The sequence below is a fragment of the Lactuca virosa genome, chromosome 2 (assembly GCF_052849685.1).
Source record: "Lactuca virosa cultivar CGN04683 chromosome 2, Lactuca_virosa_CGN04683_v6, whole genome shotgun sequence".
Lineage (NCBI taxonomy): Eukaryota > Viridiplantae > Streptophyta > Magnoliopsida > Asterales > Asteraceae > Lactuca > Lactuca virosa.
This window is the reverse complement of record NC_136427.1, coordinates 150161652-150167775: the sequence shown is the minus strand read 5'-3', so window position 1 is coordinate 150167775 and position 6124 is coordinate 150161652.

Genomic DNA, 6124 nt, shown 5'->3' with positions numbered 1-6124 from the left:
TAATTTAGAATTAATCTAGTGATCAAAAGGAACTAATTAAATATGGACTCTTATATATGTGGTGGGCCAAGTTCATTTAGGTTGGACTAAGCTTTCATGGATAGTCCATGGAGTGTTTAACCCATGGATCCTATGGAAATGAAAGGTCATGGGTATTAGGGTTTGGAAGAATGTAACCCTAATCCTCCACACTATATAAAGAGGTTCCTAGTTCATGAAATGTGCACTAGTGTGTATACACAAGAGGGAAAAAATGGATTTGGTGCATGTATCCTTATTCTCTAGTTATTCCAAGGGTTCTTGGTGTTGTGTGAACCATTTGAGGTGTCACACTTGAGGCACTAGGCTCTTAAGCTCCATGGAATCAAGCTACAACATCAAAAGGTATGTCATTCTACTAGATTCTTGTAGTATAGCTACTTCTTATTATGCTAGATAGGATGAAACCTTGGAATATCAAATATTTGCATGTATAATAGAGAAAACATAGATCCAAGGTTTATAGGGTTGCATGTACACCATAGGAGTGTTAGAATGCTAAAAAACCCTTCAGTGGTATCAGAGCCTAGGCTTGTTTTCTTTTATACTTGATGCAAATTGCTGAAAATCGAAGTTTATATGCTGTCTGGTCAGCTGACTCGACGAGTCCAGTAAGGGACTTAACGAGTCCATGCCTAAATTCATCCAAATCGTCGAGTTGGTTCATGCACTCGACGAGTTGGACCCCCTGATAGCATATCTTCGAGTTTTAAGGCTGGAATTGGTCTATAATCATTACCTTAAACTGTTTTGGACTTATAAAACCTATTTTTTGATGTGGTAATGATTATGGTAAACCAATTTCAAGGTTGTTATCAAAATTTCATGTTTTATGTGTGTTTATGTAATTCTTGAAATTGTTGATATGATTGTTCATACACTTATGAGTTTTGGTAGATCATAGGAATTATTTGCAAAATTGTTTGTTAGTTAATTCTTGATCTAAATGTGTTTTAATGGAGTCCATAATTTGTCCTCAAGTTATGGATTACCAAAAGTCATTTCTTTTAAAGATCCATTAAAATGCATATGTTACAAAAGTTGAAGAGTCTTTTGTTTTAAGAACTCCATAACTTGTCCTCAAGTTATGGATGTTCAAGAGTCTCTTCATTAAAGTTTTTAAAACCTTAATTAAACTCATAAGTTATGAAAATCCAAATGTTTTTGAATAGTTCAAAACTTGCCCTCAAGTTTTGGAATTTGTAAAATTTTCCCTCATGAATACTTTAATTCCAAGTAAAACCCTTAGAATTTTAAATGTTAAAATTCAACCCTTATACTTTATAGTATTATAAGTTAATAATATATATATGTATAAGAAAAAATTCAGTCTTACCGTTAGTAGGCCTCATTCACGAAGCCGGTCTATAAGGGGGGTATAAGGTTACTGCCTATAAAATGGCAGATTAATGAGTGTCCACTCTCACCCAGCGCTTCCTTGACTGGTGGAGGGTCGTTAGCCGAACGGGTAGGACAAGGACTATAATTCTCCCTTCATTATAAGTATAATGGTAAATATAAAGTAACTAAACCTTTTATAAATTCCCAATCTTAGTTACTTTAGGAAAATGTGAATTTGGTGCTAACCCATGAAATTACATTTTGCACTTTGCTTAAGTCGTTAGTGGAGCACGTGTGTTAAACTGGAACACTAACTTGGATTTAACAAGGTAGGCAAAGGGTAACTTAATGTTTATCATAGGATCGGTGGAGCGCGTGTGGTTAAACGGCACATCGATTAAGTGATAAATATTAAGGGTACCAAGTATATTTGCATGGTTATTCACACCTTGTTTTGTGATCCTCGGCATCCCAATCACAAAACTTGAGAGGGCACAATCGAGATTGAGACATGCCATTTAAAAGTTCAATGAATCTCAAAAGATCTAGGAGTTTCAAATCCAATTAAAACCTAATATTTTTGTTTCGTTTTTCATGGTGGAAACTGGTGAATCGTCATTCGCCTACTTTCAAATATTTTGTAGCTTGGATTACAACATTCCTCTTCCAAGTTATAAAAGTATTGTGTTGGGTCCTAGCCTTAATATTTCATATTGGGTGTTATATTAAGGACTTAAATACACTAACTTGAATATCTCCCATTGTAGATGTCTGGTTCAGACAACTATGATCTTCCCAAATCCCTAGGAACAAGCTTTCTTAATGAAGATGATGTCCCGTGGTTGGCTCATGGAAATCATACTTCACTTCCTCCACCTCCTCCAATTATTCTCCCTAACCCACAAGTTCTTGAATAGTTCAAGGTCACTCAAGCCCTATTGGCAAGCAAAGTCTATGTGTGCTCACATCTTAGAGATAAAGTCACATATTGACAAGTCGAGAGAGTTGGGTGTCAAAGTCTTGAGAAAGTTGGTTGTTCAATCACTTTCTAAGTCACATAGTGAGTTTCCTTTGGGACTACTATGAAACAGACTATGACATGACCCTTAATGATCTTATCTATTTGCTAGGTGTTGCTGAATCATCAATGATTTGGAACACTGGTAAATCAAATTTGATTAGAAGATCAAATTCCCAAACTTCCATGGACATTGACAATGGTAACATTGAAAATCCAGAAAAGCTTTCTCTTCCCAATGGAAAAGGATCGGCCATAGTCAACTCGGTTGACCAAATGGTAAAGAGAAAGGCTAAGTCTGAGATAGTCCCATGTCCCATTACCAAAGAGTCCATATGGTTCTATTGCCAAAGGAAGGGGCATTGGTTGCAAAGCTGCCCTATTTACCTGAAAGATCATAAGGTTGGTCAAGTCAAAAAGTTTGACTCTACTTGTGGTAAGTCCACTATCTAACTCTATTAAGTTTCTATTTGGAGATTCTTATTACATGATGTGACTGGGTCACATGTTGAAGTTTTAAGAATCAAAGATAAAAGAGGAAGCTTAAAGAAGAGTAAGCTGATTTTGATCGCGAAGATGGATTTCGATCACATGGTTCGGTGATCAGAATTTTTGAGCTGCTGCTTAAGAGTTGTGATAGATTGCTTAGGAATAGATAACAACATAGTTTTCATATGCATCTGCATTGTAAGGATAAGTTTTTCCGCAAGTTTTAAATAAAAGAAAATTTTCGTTTTTTATTTATCGTAAATATCCTTACAGTGGCATTTGTGAAAAAATTGTTGTTTATATGACTCCATTGATAGCTTCATTGGAAAATGGATTTGATTCTTTCGTTTGTGGTAGTGTCATAATTTACCAAATAAGGAAAGATTCTCATCAACCAAGCTTCAGTTGGATAGAAACTTGGAATTATGCAAGTTGTATTGTATGGTGAATGAGAATTTTCATCTTTGGAGAATTAAGACTAGTTCCTTGTTCACATGTATATGTGAGTCAAGTAAAGGACTAAGGGATCGAGTATACATTCTTGTGCACTGGTCAAGTCCACCACAAAGATCGATAAGATTATTTGTCATGATTTACTGAAGTTCAGTAAATAAGGTTATACTTACAAGTTTAAGTATAACTCTGAAACATTGGAAACGTTTCGATGTATGGCAGAACGAATGAGAAGAATCAAACTTGGTAGAAAGATAAAAGTTTCTCAAATCTGAAAAGATGGGAGAGTACTTTAGTATCATGTTTTATGATCATCTTAATGATTATGAAACCATATCACAATTGATTCTCTAAGGACATCTTAGTGCATTTGTTTGACTAAGAAGAGGAATCATGAATTGTTGAATTGGTTAAATCAAAATATGAATCATATTTAGTTCCAAAACAAGTCTTAGAGTCATACTCCAAGATTGTAACTTGAGTGACATAATCTTGAGAAGGTTTATAACACTTGTCAAATGTAAGAGTAAAATGTGTCATACTCTTGTACATTTAAAATTGGTAAGTTGTGATGTTTTGGATAAAACAGAGACCAAATTAGGCCAATTGTGTGAAGTGTTTGTCTTGATAAGAATCCGCACTATCTATTGAGTATTTGTTTGTCAAGGATTGGGTCCTGGCAAGAGAGTCTTATATGTCAAGAGGACAGTGGGAGTATTAAAGATCTTGAAAAAGCTTCAAGATCTAATCAAGAATAAAAACCTGTAGTTTATCACTAGCACACGACGTGAGGTTTATAACCTATCGTGTTGACATATTCCTACTTCTATGCCCATTCTAGTTAAAGTTGGCTTTGTATATGAGTTCTGAGAGTTCTCAATTGGTTGCATAACAACTTGGAAGGAATGGTAGGCCCTTGTGCTGCCAGGTGGCGAGAAGTAAAGATTGCACAAGTTCAGTCCATATGAGTTTGGATTTGTCACTAACCTTATCTTGTGATTATGGTTTTGACAAATTCAAATGGATAGGAACACATACACCATAAAATCTAAGTGTCACACGGTTTCTCTCCGATTCATGAAAATGATGGTGAGGAAACGCTTTCACTAAGTAGATTTTAAGTAGATAGCAATTGTGATATTTGCATTCTCAAAGTCGTTAGTGGAGCGTGTGTGGTTAACCGGCACACTAACATGGACTTGTGAGAAATGGCAAAGGTCTAAACAATTGATACTATGATTACGACATCCCTTTTCATAGTTTTGAAATTGTTTAGACACACATGTGTGCTAGCTAAGGAAAGGTGTATGTTTTTGATAAAGTTTTATCAAAGCATCTAGTATCAGAAATCTGAACTTTGGTAAGAAAGTCAATAAAGTATTGACTTCTAGAAGTCCAGTTGATTTCTGAGTACATGTCAAAGCTAGTGGGAGCATAAGTGTTATGCTAATAATCATCATGTTAGTGGGAGCATGATAATTATAATAAGTGTTGCAAGTTAGCAATGTTAATTATAGAAAACAAAAGTTTCAATTGGGAAAAAGTTGTTTTGCTATACTTAAGGGAGAGGAAATTATACTTCATTTCAAATCTAAAAGCTTAGATCGTGAGATTTTAATCATTTTTAGTCAAGGATATATATATATATATATATATATATATATATATATATATATATATATATATATATATATATATATATATATGAATTTTATGTTGGAATGGCTCAACTTGAGGAAATTCTATATATATTGCGTTCTCAAAATTTGATTATGATTACGGCATCCTCTTCATAGTTGAATTATGAAAACATGGCAAATGAAAAAAAATATTGTAGCAAAAGACTAGTCTAGAATCATGTCTTTATGTGAGACATCATGAATCGTGTCCCATATGCTTGTGGTATAGGATCGATTGTATGTGCTATAATATTTATACTTTCTAAATTTTCCAAAGTGTCTGGGGGCATTAAGAGGGGAAAAGGTCTAGAATTGGATATGACTAAAATGATTAAGCAATTGTCGAGGAAAATCTAAAGATCGGTTGCTCAGGGACAGTTGGAAGTATAGTGTTAATTTTGGAAGGACCATATTGACATATTCTGAAAGGAGGCAACTCTTGTTCAGAAGTGATAGTCAAAATGGGACTATGGAAATGTCTCCATGGGTGGAAACTATTCAATCTGTGTAAGATTAGAAAACTTAATGCAAGAAGGATGTTCAAAGCAATGTACTTTGAATATGAGACTTCATTTCCATGGAGTTGATCTCCATTGGAATACTCTGTAATGTCTGTTGACAAGTCTTTGTGACTTTGTGTATAATCATTACAGAGGATCAGTGCATATAAGTTTAAAATCTAACAGATTTCGGTAAATGGCAGGAATTTGGAATTCTTGCATTTGCGGTAAGGATTTGGGATTGTGAAATGAGAATCATTGGAATTATGTTCAATCGATCTATTTCATAAAGTAAAGATCATAGACAAACTTAGTGTGCATACTTGGTGTATGGCATAACTAATGTTTGGACAAACATAGTGTGCGTACTTGATGTATGGCATGACTAGTGTTTAGAAAACATAGTGTACATGCTTGGAGCATGTGACAACTATTGTTTTAATTCAAGTATAAAGTTGATAATTTGAAACAGTATACAATGAATGATGTGTAATTAATATGGTGATAAATAAAAGGTGTTCTATTTATATTCATAAGTTCTGAGACCATATTGGATTCGATTATTCTTGTGTTTCACTTTGCATGTTTTGACTTCCAGAATAACT